The sequence below is a fragment of the Maniola hyperantus genome, chromosome 19 (assembly GCF_902806685.2).
Source record: "Maniola hyperantus chromosome 19, iAphHyp1.2, whole genome shotgun sequence".
Taxonomy (NCBI): domain Eukaryota; kingdom Metazoa; phylum Arthropoda; class Insecta; order Lepidoptera; family Nymphalidae; genus Maniola; species Maniola hyperantus.
The window spans coordinates 4,199,844-4,219,061 of NC_048554.1; the positions used below are offsets into that span (position 1 = coordinate 4,199,844).

The 19,218-nt window shown below is 37.3% G+C and overlaps 1 protein-coding gene across 4 annotated transcripts in view; it reads left to right on the forward strand.

Annotated features, from left to right (window-relative positions):
• Positions 1-3,993: 3,993 nt before the first annotated feature.
• Positions 3,994-19,218, forward strand: part of LOC117991310 (neuropeptide CCHamide-2 receptor-like) — a 63,845-nt gene continuing 48,620 nt past the window's right edge. For all 4 annotated transcript variants that reach the window (XM_069504956.1, XM_069504953.1, XM_069504955.1 and 1 more), the window contains exon 1: positions 3,994-4,362. The gene's annotated coding sequence lies outside the window, so the exon portion shown is untranslated. The remainder of the gene's footprint in view (positions 4,363-19,218) is intronic.

Consider the following 19,218-nt stretch of genomic DNA (forward strand, 5'->3'; position numbering starts at 1 on the left):
ATATGCACTAAAATATTATTTATTAATATTTTTATATATTATTTATTAATAATATTCCTTCCAAAAAAATCATAAGAACGACTTAAAAATACTCCCAAACTATCATTTCAAAACTTAAATAATTATAATACGCATACGCAATCTCACCATTAGTTGGGCACTACAAACCCCTACCTACCTCCTGCTTACAAGTTCTACACGCTTCCTTACTCTGTTTTTGATTAAACATTTTATATCACAACCACCTGACTACAAGTCATCTAAGTCATAATGAACTCAAAACCTCTTCTGACTCTTTCCATTTCACGAGCAACAATTGTAGGCTTTCGCCCACGTTATCCTACCTATCAATATCTTTATACCACCTATATAGCCGTTAAAACCTATCCTGGTCACGGCACCAATTGTAACTAACCTGTGGTCCTACCTAAGAAAACTCTACCCTACCTCACATACAGAACTACCTAGAAATGTTACTCCTAATTTATTTTTAAAGTGGCACGTGCATCATCTAGCAGTAGGATCTTTTGGCAGTGTTGTGCCCATAATAAACCAAGAACTTTTAGAGTATCAGAAGTAATGAGTTCATCAGACAAATGACTTTATGGGGTTTGGGCAAAGGAAGTGGGTGTTGACGCATTGAAAACTAACACATTATTTTGAAACGTGCGTTCGTGTATTGGATTTGTCTAATCAATCATCCGGTTGTTTGCGTATTGAAATTCAACTGACTACCGCGTTCGGGCTTTGAAAGTATGTGTTCGCGCATTATTTTGAAACGTGCGTTCGTGTATTGGATTTGTCTAAACAATAATTCGTTGGTTCACGTATTAAGTCCTATTAAGCATGAACCTAAATAAAGTAAATCTTCCTTTAGTTTGTATGGACAACAAGATAGAATCATGCCGTAAACAACGAGATGAACACATTAGTTAAAACCCGAATCTATTAGACGTGTGCAAGCTGTTCTCCGGTGAAGCAGGAGAAGAGCTTTGTGTATTGGCATCATTTATCTTATGGGTGAAAAGATTAAAAGATAAATGATGGTTGATCGCTCCGCCACGCCATCAACGGTGAACTTCTACCTTCCCTTAGTATCCCATCGTTTGTTCTTGATTTCTCAAGTTATTGAGAGAGCAATTTATCTCATGAAATACCAACGAACAGTAGTTCCCCCCCCACAACACGTCATCATTTTTTTGTATAGCGCAACGTATGCAAGCATACTATTTAAAGCGGTGCGTCCCGCTTATGTTCGATCGAGAATAGAGGATTACGATAATGATAATGATCATGAATATGAACATGAGTTGCATTTTTATCGTGGTGCATTCCCACAGTTGATCTTTAGAAGATCGCAAGGATGAGCGGCAGCACTACGGTATCGTCGAAACGAGCTATATTCGCAGGCCAGACCCCAATCCTTCGAGTTTGTCGTGTATGCATTTGTATTAATATATTATTGCCATTCAGAGGGTATATAACTATCCCAACACAATTTTAGGTTTTAGATGTATTTGTATTTATAAAAACCATCAGAAGAGTGCAGAACTCCAAGCAATATCTGTTTAACATAGAGATCAACAGACCTATCTGTGTCTCTAGTCAATTCAATTCTAGTTTCAGACACATGCGTGGCCCTACAGATAAGAACGTGTTCCCTCTGTGCACGTTCCCTTGCACTTAAGCAATATCTGTTTAACATAGAGATCAACAGACCTATCTGTGTCTCTAGTCAATTCAATTCTAGTTTCAGACACATGCGTGGCCCTACAGATAAGAACGTGTTCCCTCTGTGCACGTTCCCTTGCACTTAGCACTCAATGTATGCAAGCACCGCCGCGCCGGTGGTCCGTCAACACCCGCGACAACTCATTTGGCATTTAGGCATCGACCGCTCGGTCGTTCCCATGTACTACCTTCCCAACTGCAGTTTTCCTCGTTATACGAGTGTTTATAACGTTTTGTAAATTTGACCTTCTAAAATAGTTATTTTATGTTTTTATGTGTTAGTACAGCATTATTATAATCTACTAAACTGATTTTATAAACTTTAACCTAATATTTTAGTACGCTTTTCAATAAATTTTCCTATTGCTTTATTAGTATGGGAGTCCATGATTGTTACAACGTCCATTACTAATAACTGCATTTGTACACACTTTTTTTTTGGAGAGTGACTAGTTTTATTCATGGCTTGTATTACTTTATCAATTATTGTCATAATCTTGTGTGTCCAATAAATAAAAAAATAAATAAAATAGAATCTCACTTTAATGGATTTGGAAACCAAAATTGAAATATTTATGTAATACAGTACCTGTTAATTTACAATGGTATACAAAAATATAGTAGAATTCTGTACGTTTAGAAGTTATGCATACAATTCTAAAAATAAGAGAATCCAAGTCATCTTTCATTGAAATCCGCTCGCTTCGGGCTTGGGAAGTAAATAAAAAATGTACACTTTCATATTCCATTAAGAAAATATATCTACTTACCCTTTTTAGGGTTCCGTACCCGAAGGCTGCCAACGGAACCCTGTTAGGTATTAAGCCTTCGCTGTACGTCCGTCTGTCTTCACACACCTATGAGAACCTTGTGGAGAACTCTCAGGCTTCCTCTCGATGTTTTCCTTCACCGTTAAAGCAAGTGATGTTTAATTATTTAAAACACACATACCTAACTATGAAAAGTTAGAGGTATAGGTTAGAGCCCGGGATCGAACCCCCGATCTTCGATTAGAAGGCGGACGTCCTAACCCACTCCACCTATCCACTAGGCTAGGCTATCACCTACTCCACTAGGCACTCCACTCAAAAAGCACATAGTGTTACTATCTTGCACGATGGTACGGAACCATTCGTGTGCGAGTCCGACTCGCATTTGGCCGGTTTTTGTAGACGACCGTCGTCGGTCTGTACATGCTACTGTCTCTTGGGATTTAGAAAATTATATCAGGTAACTTATTGCTTACAACAAGAGTGAAAAGATATCGATATTTACTAGAAAAAGTATCATAACAAAATTCTTAGAAAATAATACATGACTTTGGAAGTTTGGATCTTGTAACTCGATAACAACAAAATTCCCGAAGAGATTTAGATGAATTTAAAAAATAAGAGAGTGGATACCGCCACAATTTTGTCTTAGAAATTGATGAACTGGTGAATAGCGATGATAGCCTAATAGTTAAGACGTCGGCCTAGCCAGGGTGTCAGGGATTTGATACCGGGCAAGCACCTCTACTTTTTACCACTTGCGTTAACGGTAAATTAAAACATCGCGAGGAAACCTGTATGCTTGAGAGTTTTCCATGATGTTTTCAAAGGTATATGAATTCTGAAAATCCGCACTTGGCTGGCGCGGTGAACAATGGCCTAAAGCCATCTCATTCTTAGAGAAGACCAGAGCTCAGCTGTAGTGGTCCAGCACGTTGATTCATGATGTTAATGAATCGTAATGTAGTTTTAAAGTACATAATTTATTTAATTTCGGTTATCACTAATATAGGTAGGTAAGTACTGTACACCCGCACAACCCCCGCACTATCCCGGTGCGGGTGAGCGCGGGTGACGTGTGGATGTGCGGGGCGCCCCGCGCCTCTCAAACTCCGATTGCCATCTCAACTGGTTGCGTACTATATAATAATATGTTGATTCACCTAATATTGTGTCAAAGTCATGGACATCAGGTTGGCACATTTATACTGAAAAGGGAAATCTGAAAGGGTGTGAGAATAAAAGGAATTAAATCTCAGTTGTATAGAAAAATCTATAAATAGGACTTCCTTGTCATATCACAATATCGCAATATAAAAATTCCATTAAGCATTTTATGACTAAAGTTACGCGCATAGAGAGCAAGCATCCTTTGATTTACGCACAGTAGAAAATGCATCCGTTTTTCAGCGTACATTTCAGACCCATCTTCGTGAAAGCCGCAGAGTTCCTGTCCTATACACAGGAATTAAACTCCAGTCTATATTGTGAGACTCGACCGCGAGGTCGCCTCTGATATCGCGCGAGAACAGTCCCAACTTTGAACGTGACAATTCCATTTTCGAAACACATTCATTCATAAACGCATTCATATACTCTACTCTCGTATGCATTCATTAATGAATTAATTTAAGTTTGACACATTTTTGAAATTTTTGTTTTATTTATCGTGCAAAAAGTTTTGTGGAGTTGTTTGAAAAGTGAATGCTAAGGATGGGCCTTTTATAAACTGTTAGATATAGTACCGAAGACGTATTGCAGGAGATTTATTTCGGGCGAAGGTGTGAAAGATAAAGTTTAAATGATTTACGATGCTGCCGGGACGTGGAAAGTTTTAATGCTCTTCAATTGTAGATATTAGGTGAGTGACCAGTTAATTACTATTGATTTTTATTGTTTATTGTTACGATGATTGATTAGTATCAATCTCGTGCTAATTCACTCACTCATTGATCCTCTCCTGTAAAATTTTGTATGAATTTTTTTTTCAATGATGGTTTCGTATAAAGGACAAAAAATCATTCGGAGAAAAAATATAGAGAGAGCTGATGATTGAGGATTTCGGAGACGGGTGAAGAGCACGGCCAGGGTATTGAAGATAGGTAGGGGGTGCTTGAACAAAAACCACTCGAAACCTCATCCAATTGGCAGAAAGTCGAAAAAAATCCAAAATCCGCTGTGACTAATTATCGAAGAGTTCGTCGACTGTCTTGGTTGCAGCATCAGATCAAAGTTACCGGACTTCAGTGCCGTAGGCATACCTACATACGATTAGTCAAGTGGATACATCACCACCCATATCAATGCGAAAGTGTATGTGTTGTTTGTCCTTCAATCACGCCACAACGGAGCAACGTGATTTTTTCATGAATGTAGTTTAAGACCTGGAAAGTAACATAGGCTCCTTTTTATCCTAGAAAATTAAAGATTTCCAACAAAAATCTGTTCCTAAATATAAATAGCTGTATGACAGAGATTCCTAAACTAACCTAATTTAAGTTAAGAGTTTTAAAAATCCCGTGGGAACTTGTTGATTTTTCGGGATATAAAGTTGCCTATATCAGTTTCCGGGATGCAAGCTAACTCTATACCAATTTTTTATAAAAATCTGTTAAACTGCTCGGCCGGGAAAAACTATAGCAGGCAAGCAGACAGACAGACATACTTTCGTATATATAATATTAATAAGGATTTTAAAAAGAACACTTTTATTAAAAGCGATGAAAGTAGGGGTACCTACCAGATAATTGAGGATCGCAATTTTACTGATCCCACAGCGTGAGATTACCCGATTAAGTCAAACAAAGGAGTAATCAACGTAAAATCTAATTATTCGCGGAGGGATGTGTAAACTGGGATTATATAGTGAAATTATATTCAGGATACACCTGCGGTTCCACGATACTATAATCTGTCGTATAAGCGTCAATTGATCCCATACCTATTGTCTAGAGATGGCTCTAATGATAATGCATATATATGGCTATGGATTTCACAAAAGGTATGAACGGGAAACTTACGGGAAACGTCGTGTAGAGATCTCCATACAAAAGTCCAGATTTGCGCAATGAAAGCAGTTTTAGAAATAGGACGACATCACGATATAAACATATTCTAGCTTATGCTCGCGATTTTCTCCGCGTGGACTACACAAATTTCTTATTTATTTTCTATTTCTTAGTCCTTGCCTACGTCATAATAGCTATCTGCATGCCAAAATTCAGCCTGATACGTCCAGTAATTTGAGCTGTGCGTTGATAGATCAGTCAGTCAGTCAGTCACTTTCTGGTTCCGATTTTTTTTTAGATTTTGCCATTACAAGAATTTAAAAACTATGCGCGCCACCGCTGTGGTGAGTTGCGGTGCGTCTTGAAATCTATAAATTTGAATTGAAATGTATCAAAATCCGGTGCGGAATTAATTCCGCAGTGCGTGCGTATAGTTCTATAATTCACAGATTTTGCGGAAAAAACGTACGGAAAGTTACCGTGGTGCGCGCTAGCTCTAAAAAATATATAAAAACGTACTTATGTAAGTCGAGGCTATACAATTGATGAATCCCTTAATGACAAAGTTGCGTGGAAGCAATCGGCTGAGCTAGTTACCCTCAAGCAAGTGTAAGATTGAAACTTTGATAATATTGCTAAGTACCTATATACTGTAACCTTTTTATTTTAAAAAGAATAACTGCTGAATTTCTTGCTGGTTTTTAGGGTTGCGAAGATGGCGGCGTTAGTTCCGACTTTGGCCACGCGCCGAAACAGCCTTGTCTCATTTTAACTGAAACTTAAGTCTGAGCAAAGTCAAGTCGTTCTATAGATGTCAGCCAAAGTGAATGCTTCTATAAGGTCATCATACCCATACTTAATCATCTCTAAGCACTAACACTTAGGTAAACATTTTCCTATTTGACAGAGTTCACTGCCCGTACCTTTTATACGGTGTAATGGCACTCTAGGAACCACTAGGAGCTATTAAAATTTACAAATTGTAATAAACATCCATTGAGCGGGTAATTTGTACATTGATGGCTCTTTTAGGATATGATCAGTTGATTTTTATTCAAATTATTTAACTCAACTGAGTTTAATAGTTTTGAATAGAGACTAGGGTTAAGAGCTATCGGAGTCAATTTGATAATAGTAATATACTTAGTTGATACGATTATAGTCGACATAGATTATAGATGAAAGACATAAGAGATCTCTACGTACCAAAAAAACAGTGCAACGCAAATCAGGGTAGGAGTGGGTAATATCGATTTTTCTGAATATCATATCGAAACTATATATCGATATTTTGTATCGGATTTCGGAACATTATATTTTCTGAAACTATATTATGTTGATTGATATGCCGTTCTAGTAATACCCTTCGATGAAAATTTACCCTTTTTGAACGTTTTTAATTGCCCACTCCTAAATTCGAGTAACTCAACCTGCACTAAAGTAGATGTCAGTAATTTACTTTTGTAGGCGTTAAATTGGTCTTCAAGTCTGCTGTTATTGGATAAAAGTTGGTAACAGACAAAAGCAGTTATTAGCTTCTAGTAAGTTAAGCTACTGGTAGTTTAGAAAATAAACCTATATTTTTTCTCAAACGAGGCAATCTTTAGGCCTCTATGAGCTAGAGGCATAAACGCACTGCTTACCCTCATTGTAATTAATCAATGCTTATTTTTCATTTTAACCTGCCGCAAAATAATTTCATACCTAAATGCATACCCTGGCTTGAACTCCTGTGCACGCCACTGTGTGTCACTAGAGTTTGTAAAAGTGAGTAATAATAATACGTTTACGGTATAAACTTATATACTTATTTTAAACCTAAATCGAACCTAGCTTTGGGTACAAGTATATAGCGAAATATTTACGGCTAATAACCACATAACGGCACGCAATAAGAAATATGATAACTAGCTTTGCATGGCATGCATTATTAAGTGGTTTTTGTAGTGTGTGGTAATGTTTTATGATCCTGAGATTAATTTATTTTTTTCAAAATCGATTGAAATTTGTTCGAGCTGAAAAATATGGAAAATTGAAATACCATAATAATTGTAACAACTTATTGGTTAGGTACCTACTTATTTGATTGATCCTATCTTGGGAAGCCGCTATAATCGCAAGCGAAGCAAGCGTGACATTTGTTTGAATATTGTAACATAGAAAAAATAATTATTTTGAAACTAACTAATCTAACTATAACTACTTACTACTAACAAATCAACGTACAACGTACGCTGGGTATACTTAATAATTACTTGGACAGTTTGCATGTAGGCCTCCATACAAAATTCCAATGGGATCTTTAAAAGCCTAAATCCGCGCGGATAAAATCGCATGCAATAACTAAGTAATCTACTATAAGCACAGTGAGAGCAAACTTTTCAAAAAATTTGCTGAAGTGCATTTCCTTCTAAAGCAGTTCTTCTAAATAAGTATATGAATTAACATAAAAGTTAAAAAATAAATGTTTGAAATTGTTCCAAACCCTTCTCACTCTGAGAAAATACCAGTACTCAGTAGTGGACCGGCGGTTGATGATGATGATAGGTATGGTTATGGACATGAGGTTTTATTAGTTCGGGGTGAAAACTATAGTAAACACACATAAAGGCGGGCAATCTTTAATCCTTCCATCCTTCAGAAATTTACAATCCAACCGGTGGCGGTTTGCAGGTTTCTGAAGCTACCGATATAAAATTTTCAATCTTACAATTTCTAAAATGTAATCATGTCTGCTTAATATTCCGACCCAGATTTGACAAGCTATCGGGGTTCGAATTTAATATTCTGTGTTCAGTTTAGTGAAATAATTTATAACATTTCCATATTCTTTATCCGAGTATATGCGCAGGGAAGAGCACTACCCCGGCATTACTCAAAAAGCCAATGTGTGTCGTCATGATAAGAACTCAAATCACTCAACGGCTGATTACGTTCAGTGTTTTCGCTGTAGCGGGTGCTACGCCACGCCGATGCAAGTAGAGATATCGTATGCATTTTTTTTAAACCAATAATGCTTCCGCGTCACGAGCGAGAAGCTCGCCGCAGTGTGTTCGTGTGTGTGGGTGTGTGTTCGTGTGTGTGTGTGTGAGCGCGTGCCTGTGTGCGAGCGTGCAACAGTGTGTACCTACTGTGTGTGTGTGTGTGTGGGGATCTAAATTTGAATGTGCCTCTTCTAGATTGCCCCTCTGGCCTCTACCTACCACCCTACCACGAAAAAAGGTGTAGCTAATAATGCTGTGAGTTGCGCTGCGGATTGCGGTGACGTGGCATATAGGTACCTGTTCCATAATTTCACTACATAATATTATTTTGTAAGCAACGACAAGTTCGTGGGTAGACCATACTCTTGTTTGAAGGCGCAATAAGTCCTGTAATATTTTTCACCGCTAAATAAATAAATAAATAAATAAAGTCTTTATTACTGAAAATATAAATTTACAATATTTTTTCCATTTACAATGTTGGATTGTGTAGTTGATACAGACATACATTACATACATGTTTCTATACTAGTATTTTTTTTGCTTATAATTACAGTAAACAAGTCTTATACTTAAGTACTCTTAAGTACTTATATCTAAATATATAAAAGGAAAAGGCGACTCATGACTGACTAATCATCTATCAACATACAGCTGAAACTATTGAACGGAAATTTGGCATGCAGATAGTTATTATGACGTAGGCATCCGCTAAGAAAGGGTCTTTGAAAATTCAACCCTTAAGAAGGTGAAATAGGGGTTTTCAATTTGTGTAGTCCACGCGGACGAAGTCGCAAGCATACCTAAGCTAGTTTCAGTAAGAAAATAAAAAACTATTTCATTCAAGCTTTATTGATGAAAAAGGAACGTTTATACCTGTTTCAGTCATCAAAGAAATGACTGAAATATTCCATTTCTATGAAAAATCTGTTTGATCGTTTTATTTGCTGCACACAGCCCTCCCACACGCCTCAATATATCTTAATGACACGTTCTTTGTAAATAGTTTCAAAGCGATTCAATGGGCAAGTCTTGCGTAAGTAACGCGATAAAGCAAGATTAAGCCATTGGCAAGGTACAAAGCTTTGAATAGTTAACACTGAAATGGACATAAACGAGTATAGTACGCGACAGGTCGAAATGGCAATCGGGGAGGCGTCCCCTCGCCTCATACCCCGATTGCCATTCCGACCTGTCACGGACTATCAGTACCCTTATTATAAATGCGAAAGTATGTTTGTTTGTTGGTTTGTTGGTTTGTCCTTCAATCACGTCGCAACGGTGCAACGGATTGACGTGATTTTTTGCATGGGTATAGATAAAGACCTGGAGAGTGACATAGGCTTTTGATCACGGAAAATCAAAGAGTTCCCACGGGATTTTTAATAAACCTAATTCCACGCGGACGAAGTCGCGGGTATCAGCTAGTACATAATATGTTACAAATGAAAATCAATGGATGCTACATGCTACAATAGTGTTTATCATAGAACACTAATGTACAACACAGTAAGTTTGAAATCTCTATTTCTTGGGCAACTTAGTTCTCTAGGCCACTTGTGAATAGTTGCGTTACAACTAAGTTTATACTCACCAATGTAGCCAGTTATTACTATCGGGGCTTTGTGCTACGAAGGACTGGTATCTCAGATACGTAGGCTGAGATCTACTTATAGAGCGCACTTTGACTTTGCTCAGACTTAAGACTGAGTTAAAACGAGACAGATTTATGTGAGAGATAGAGCTCTACTACTACATCTAACAGAAAATCAATGAGTTTCCCCAGGGGTTTTTAGGGTTCTAACCTAAATCCACGCGGACGAAGTCGCGTGATCAGCTAGTAATCAATAAACAGTAATTATTACACGTAGGAGTAGGTTGTGTGTAGTCTAAGGGTGAGATCTATAGAGCGCACTCTGACTTAGCTTAGACTTAAGACAGAGTTAAAACGAGACAGATTTATGTAAGAGATATAGATCTGTCTCGTTTTAACTAAATTTAAGTAACGACTAAGTGTCTCTGAGTACGGCAGTATATCTCTCACATAAATCTGTCTCGTTTTAACTCAATCTTAAGTAACGATTAGCGACTCTGAGTGCGGCTGTAATATGTAACTAGCTCTTAGGACAAAAGACAATTTATGATTATGCGTCCCGGAGTTTACGAGCGATGCTTGGCCCCGGATAAATATTATTACGGGAAAAGATATTATTATTTGTGTAGATAGTACCATATATTATATACGTAGTTACAGTAAAAAAAAACACTGGTCAATAAGGTAGGGTAGGGTTTAGCCATGCTAGCTAGTTGCTAAAAACTTTGACGGCCATTAATTTTCCTAAACGGTTGATTTTTTGAAAAACTGTCCAAAAAACCTGATAAGTAACGATTTAAAAATAACTACTAGTAACTTACTTAATTTCATGTTCAAGACACTTAGTAGTTCCCACTAGATTACAACATGGGGTTATTCAAGGGGCGGACCAACAAATTCCTGAAAGGCTGCCAACGCATCGGCAGTTCCTCTGGTGCTGCAAATGTTCATGGGCGGCGGTAATCGACTTGCCCGCTCGTTTGCTCGCTATTTCTTTAAAAAAAAACCCATAGTTGCCTAAAGAATCATTTCTTTCAAAATTTTAATATGCCTTATTTTAATCGACTTATTTTATTTTAAAATAGCTGGCTGGCTGACGCACAGTCAGGTGGACAGACCATAGTAATACGAGTATTTCAAGAATATTCCAGGAGGAAAAAGAATTGGCCTCTAGAAATAGTTGACTGTGTTTTTTTCTGGGGGCTGATTTTTCTCTAAACTGTCTAAGCTATTTAAATGTTACATGTAGCACGCAAATCCAATGTCCCATTGTTCCCTTTCCCTGTGTGGGATGGTGTTTAACCCTTTTGATACAAGAAATCCAAGTTCACTTTGCATACATATCACCGACCTACAGCCACCAACCATATCATACAGAAACCAAAGAGATTGAGTGAAGCAACAGACTAACTATTGGAAATATTAATATCACACTGACCGGTAACAGACCGCCATTTTTTGAAGCACACTCGTAGGCGTCCAAAAACTCCGCACCAATAAATATAATTCTAGTTATGTATACTCCGTACAAAATGACTTTTCACGCGCCATTTTGACTCTATGAGTCAACTGTCATGTCAAAAGTACGGTTCATCTTCAAAATGAGGACTGAAATAGAAATTTTAACTTGACATCTGTATCTGGATACAATCTCAGCTTGCGACACCCGATGCGATGTGTCAATCAATACCCTTTTATACATCGATGCCTTTTTGCTTCAGGGAGTCAATGACGCGTGATAAACTCTATAGAGCAAGTTTCCAAGACCGCCAGACCTTCCTTATTTTCTGTGAAACAAAATGTTTAGGACAGAGTAGTGTTACGGCGCTTCCCACTATTCGTCACTGTAATTCATCGTTGATGTTTTGTATGAAAGAGTCGTGGACAGTTAGTCGTGCCGTGTAATATTATATTATGAACAATATTCAAGCCACGACGCTGTAAACTGCACGATTTTTTATCGTCACGACACAGTGGGTTAACACGCTTAGTGTTTACTTTTAACGTACCTATGCATATTATCTGCTAACTTGTGCCGACAACGGCCAATTTATAGGTTTAAGCTGCTAAAGGTATCTTCTACGTAAAAAAATACTCACTTTTCTTTTAATCTGAGTGCTGATTTATATGTGTGTTTTACATAATATTGTTAAAAATCAGTATTCAATACTGCCAGACACTTCCTGTCGTCGGTAATTACTTATAGGCTGAATCGTAATTTTTTTTATATTATGATACTCATGAAGCATACGTGAAATACAGCACTCAGACTTTAAGAAAAGTGTGTAATGTTTTTACGTACCTATGGCAGCTAATATTATTAAATTGGCCGTCACCGGCACAAAATAGCAAATATGTGTACGTTAAAATTACACACTAACACTACTCTAAATCACACATTTTATTTTTCAGAAAATACAGTAACGTCTGGCGGTCCTGGGATCTTGGGCAACTAAGGGTGCTGTCGCTGCCTTTAGGCACAAAATAGTTCGAAGTGGTTTGATTTCTCATAAATCTCGGAATTTCTTAGAAGCATTACTCGTACAAATGCGCAATGCTTTTAAAATGTTATTGAATGCTGCAGTTTACTTGTGACATTGGAAAAATGTACTGGAAAAGAGCTTTGAACCTTTTGCTTTCTTTTGTTTGTAATTTTTTTTTAATTAGAATATTAGCCATGTTAAATGACAAAATATATTCCCCTTTACACTCCAACTAAGCGTCAGGCTTGTGCTAGGAGTATTACGACAATAGTGCAACGGGCGGGGTTTAAACCGTCGACCTTTCGGTTTTCAGTCCACTCCTTTACCGGTTGAGCTATTAAGGCTCTCAATTGTATATAAGTAGTAAGTTGTGTTAAGAAGCCTTTTACTTTTAGGGAACGTTCCGTAAATAATAATAATCATCATCATCATCACCAACCGATTGACATCCACTGCTGCACATAGGTCTCTTGTAAGAACTTCCACACGCCACGGTCTTGCGCGACCTGAATCCGGCGGCTGCTTGCGATTCGTCTGATGTCGTCCGTCCACCTAGTGGGGGGTCGTTCAACGCTGCGCCATCCGGTGCGAGGTCGCCATTTCAGCACCGGAAATAATAATTTGGAAAATAATTACCTACTGTGACTGCAAGCGGTATGATGCCGGGTAGAAACCGGTCAATATGGGTTTAATAAAGACTACCATAACTCTTCAATTTTTAAATTAATTTAAGAAATTACTGTATAATATTATTCTAACCTAAATCCTTAACTAATTACATTTTGATCTTATTAGTATCCTAGAGGGTCACACACCATGAACACGGTACTAGTAGAAAGTAAAGTACAGTTCTTGCATTTCACGAGGGCGAGAGGCTCATGCTTGTGTTTAAGTCGTATCGGTATAAGTAAGGTAAAGTAAATGTGTGTGTTTGCGAGCGCTTGCTTGCGACTGATTGGTCCGACATGCACACACACCTACGCAATGTCCGTGTATACGACGTAAACACAAGTAAAGTTCACTCGCCTTCGTGAATTGAAAGAACTGTAAGTTAAGGCCTATCTTAGCTTGTGATTATTATTGGATCTCCAATCACTAATTTACAAATTCTGCAAACGAATCTTTCCTCTAATCTTTTGCTGTAAACTTAGCAAAGAATTTTATTTTTAGGTCAATTTTATTATTCCCTTCCCTCGAAAATTCTTTCAATGGTGATAAGGCTTTGTTCTAGATAAGCACATTATCGCAACACTGTGAAATGCCTCCGCCCAAAAATTTCGGGTGGCTCACTGAATTTAAAATAGTTTTAGAAGTAATAACAGCGTGAGTTTGTCGTAAAAATGAATGTTGTTGTAAAAATGAACGTATTGCATTGCGTTACATTAAAGTTGTATTGGATGCTTGAGATATTATGTGCAATTTCTTAAAATACAAACTTCAGCTGGGCTATGTTGTTTACACTTGTTCTTCTACAAAATCTCCTCATTTCTGATATGATCCCATAGAGCAGCTTCAAGTATAGCCCTTTCCATCGCCCGCTGAAGTGGCAATGGGCGACGCACTGATAGACGATAGGATCCCGAGATGCTCGAATGGTGACTTCTCACCGGAAAGCGCAGCGTTGCAAAGACCCTACTAACTGGGACAGAAATGACATCAAATGAGTTGCAGAGAGCTGCTGGATCCAGGTAGCGCAAGACTATGGCGTGTGGAAGTCCCTACAATAGACTTATGTCAATGGATCGGTCGACACTCGACAACGAGGAGGACGATTTGCAAAAAATCGGCGACATGCTTCCAAGGCAGCTTATAGCCATTTCTATTAGTATATTTACAATTCTATGGAGCGGCTATTATGAGTTCTGCAAACAATTAGTCCCTAGGCCCTTTCCATTTGTACAAATAAATAATGTACAACGCTCCTACGGGTTAAGTGGGAAACTATAGGGCTGCCTATCCACCGAGAAACTGATTTTGAGAAATTCCAACAGAATCGTCAAGAACGAACGTTAGACGAATTCGTGGGAATCACTACACTTATTATAATTGCGAGTGCGTGTTTGTTTGGTTTGTTGGTTTATTGGCTTATTGGTTATTGTCCTTCAGTCACGTCGCAATGAAGCAACGGATCGACGTGATTTTTTGGATGGATACAGTCAAAATCTGGTGAGTGACACAGGCTACTTTTTATCCCGGAAAATCAAAGAGTTCCCATGGGATTTTTAAAACTTCAATCCACGCGAACGAAGTAGTAGGTAAAAGTAAGCTACTAAATAAAATATATTTCACGATGTTCGAAACACCCACCAAGTAAGTGAAACTGGTTTAAACGAGGTTTTCTTAATGTTGTTATAGTTTTATAGGTTTAGTTAAACTTTTATCAACAGTTTTCCAAGCGATAAAGGTTTCAATGTTTATTCACTTTCAAAATTGGAAAACTTAAATAGGTTTTCGCAGTTTTTGGCTTTCATTACAATGGAAAAGTCGAGCGGTAACACACTGAGACGCCACGTCGCTCGTATAGACTACATTTACATTTCAAAACAATTCAAATTGGAATGTATGGCTATGTTCTGGCGACGCCGCCAATTTGGATGCGCAGCCATGACCGGCCGACTCCCGTGGAAACTGGATACTTTGGCGACGCGTAGCCAATTCGCCAGTATTTTGTATACAAGCAAGTTACGCCTCCCTCACTTAGTGGCTAACTGTTCGCCAAGACGGACGCCCGCATGCTTGTGTTCGCTTCTGTCAGAGTCTCGTAAAACTACAAATAAAAATAAAAATAAGTAGCGCATCAGCTCAACAGTTGAGCTGTTGCGCTACTTATTTGGCAGCCTCATTTTGGCAACGTAGCCAGTGACATCGCCATGGCGTCCCAGTGTGTAAGAGCTTAGTCGACAACGTGATTAGACTTAGAATGACTTAGATATTTATTTTTGGCTAAACGCCATCTAAATTGAAGGTCAGAGTGAGGTTTTTACGTGACAGCAATTGTCGCAGAGGGCAGACAACAATCAGAAGACAATTAGAAGCTGCGGTTCTTATTTCACTCACGTATCCTAATTTAAATTGAACTTTTTTTACCGAAAATCTAAATTTCAGGATACGAAATTTTCGAATTCAAGATCTGTTCTGAATATTGAAGATTCTTTTACTTAATACAATTTATTCTAATGCAACACTCAGCGGGAGATGGAATGAGCGAGAGGACGTGCTCGGACTTTTTTTAAACAGTTTATTAGACACACACAAAGTATTTTTTTTCCGTTTTTTGTTAGTTTATCTACTTAACTTTTAAAGTTTGATGAAGAATTGTTTATTAGACACACACAAAGTAAACTTTCAGTTTTTTGTTAGTTTATCAAACATTTAAAGTTTGATGAAGAACTGAATGTCGGTTTGGCATTCTTTCAGGACAAGTGTAAAATGGTCTGGGTGTTGACACTGTCACTAACATTTAGTTCCGAGTACGCTCACATGACGCTCACTGCTGCTATCAGCGCCAAAATGGGAAAAATCTAGTTGCTTCAAAAACAGGTCGGCAATCGCAAGTCCAGCGTACTTGTATTTGTAGAGGTCAGTGATTCCAATGCCAAATTGATAACATTATCTATCCTTTTTCCGACACGTGGATTTTAAAGGTCGAATATAAAATATGTTAGGTATTTTAAAAATTCTCTCAATGGTTTTTTAAAGCGAATGGATTTTTTGTAAATTTATTCAAAGTTTTAGCCCGACATTTCTTTCTGTAAAATAGAAAAAAGACAATTTGAAAAAAAAAAAACATTTACATAAGATGATACTTTAGCATCTTAAATTAATGATGAGACAAGTTGACTCGAGTACCGGGTACTTACCTACCGTAGCCTCAAGTATGCCTCAAGTACAGACGAAGTAGAATCGAGCTCGAGCCTCGAACACGAGCCAAGTAAAGTATCTGTTGCTACCGTCGTAGACCTCAATAAGTAGGTAGGTGCTACGGACTTACGTCGAAATAAATTGCTTAAAATATGCTACGCGTGCAAAACTTTAAAAGAAAAATCCAGAGTGATTAAGATTCTACTTTTCAGTATTACGTGTACATACTGGATGCAACATACTTATAAGTAGTCATCGTACGTGTTCGCACGCAACGCAACGTTAGGGTAAAGCAGGGCCCACCCCCCTTGCATAATTTTAATGCTAATGACAAAATAAAACATGTTAGGTATTTTAGATTTTGATTCTGTGGAATTAAATACAATTTTATTTAAAAGGTTTTTATTTTAAAATGATCCGAAGAGTAAAGCATTTCAGTTGAAAGCTTGCCAACACTGAATGAAAAAGATTAACCGTACCTACACTTGAAACAAAACCTTTTATAGGATGATCCTGGGAGACAGATTCGTTGGAGCAAAATTTACGAGTCCCTGGCAGTGGGACATATAATTTTATTATTTTTATCGTCCCATACTTTAACTTTCTGAATGTGAGGTTTTGTTCTGGATTCGAGTTAACTTACTTGGAACTTTTCTTGGCAGTTATTTTATGTACTTATGTAGTTTTAACTTTTACGTAGCAACAAATTCTCGTAAAAGATTTCGGTCAAAATAGTATTGATTGTATTATTCAAGTTCATGGTTAGTTTATCGAACTAGCAAGATGAATGTATCGTAATATGAACCAATACATGCATGGCTGTGCCACGACTGTCCTAATACATATTCATATCTTTGAAACGAAATAAAATGTGCTTGTGCATCAACAAAAAAAAAATGGAAAACAAAAACAATAAAATAAATAACAAAAATAGAATAATTCTATTTTCCGTTCTGCCGTTGTTGCGGAAACCATACCTATTTTATTGTATTGTATGGATTGTAGTAAAACTAATCATAATGCTGAGTAAAACCATTGGTTCGGAATTCTTGTTTATTACGAAAAACTATTAAGAAACTGCTAACATTGCTGTTCAAATATGTAATATGACAACTCTTCGTTATCCTGCCATAACTTTTTTTATTATTATTAATTAGGAACACACACAATACACATATTTTACATTTACTACATCACTTATACACAAACACACACTGATTAATAAGTGTACACAAAATTTGCAAATATCGTATCAAGTAAAAAATAACTAATATTATGACTAATAGTTTAGCATTAACAATAATTAAGGCTATATAAATATAATTATAGATTAACACGGAAGTAGGTTATTTTAAACTATTTTCAAGTCAGCTAAACAATATGAAGAACGTTTAAAATTAGACAAACTACTTATGAGATGAACCCGTTAAATGATCGAAGAGTTTTTTTCTGAATGTAGTAATAATTACTTAGTTATAAGCTTAGCTGAGTTATAGCTCCATGGCCATGACCTAGCAGCATGGGTTAAAATTACGTCTCCTTTTCGGAGAGCACCAATTTAAATGGTGATAAAGAATTATTAGCGCTTCCCGTCGATTAATTAACGAAAATAACCCGTTACGATAGCTACGAATTAACGTAGAACATTTTTATACGCAGTAAAATGGGCGTACGTTTATTACATACCTACTATAAAGATTGAAGGTTACATAATATTTTTGGCGCCGTTTGGCAGAGGCGTTCCATCACCACCCATATTACTACCCATATCCATACTAATATTATAAATGCGAAAGTGTATCTGTCTGTCTGTCTGCTAGCTTTTCACGGCCCCGACAGTTTAACCAATTTTGATAAAATTTGGTGCAGAGTTAGCTTACACCCCAGGCAAGGTAAATCCACGCGGATGAAGTCGCGGGCACCATCTAGTACTATTATAATTAAGAAAGTGTGTTTCTTTGTTGGTTTGTCATTCAATCACGTTGGAATGGAGCAACAGAGCAGCAGATCGGGTATAGCTGAAGACATGTATTACATATTGTAGTGTAGTGACATAAACTACTTTTTATCCCGAAAAATTAAAAAGTTCCCACGAGATTTTTGAAAACCGAAATCCAGGCGGACGAAGTCGCGGGCATCAGCTAGTAGTTCAATAAAATGATAAGTTGTTCTTGTCTAGAATAGTTAAGGTTACCCTTCTTAGGCACTGTCCGACACTTGACTTGTGTAGCAAAAAACGAGTTGAGCTAAAAACTAAAAACGAGTTGAGCTAAAAACTAGAAACGAGTTGGAGAGCAACGAGAAGAGAGTGTGTATTTGGGATAGTTTTTTCGCTTGGCTATGAGCGAGTATGCGAGTGCGATAGGCGATTAGTCGCGCCGGTCACTCGAGACATAGAATTTCTGCCCAAACTGCGCGAATAATAAAGTATTATTATGGTGAAATATCAAAGAACTTATAACACACTATCCGCCTTTATAAATGACACGAGAAATTACCTATTTCTTGAATATCAAAGTTAAATGTCAAACGGTTCATAAATTGGGAGTTTCTCTTGAGAATTCTCAGTTGTATGGTTGTAAACGAAGAAAACTACCTACTTGAGTCGTAAAATCAAGTAAGCAACGCTAGAATTGGAACGCAACTTGACCTAGTAGTGAAAATTGAAATTTCTTTGCCTTCCTATTTCTGTTGTAGCGAATCAATTCAAGAAATCGCGCTTTTCTTTTATTTAAATGAACGAACATTTGAATTACACGATTTTGAGTTCAAGATAATGTAGTAAAA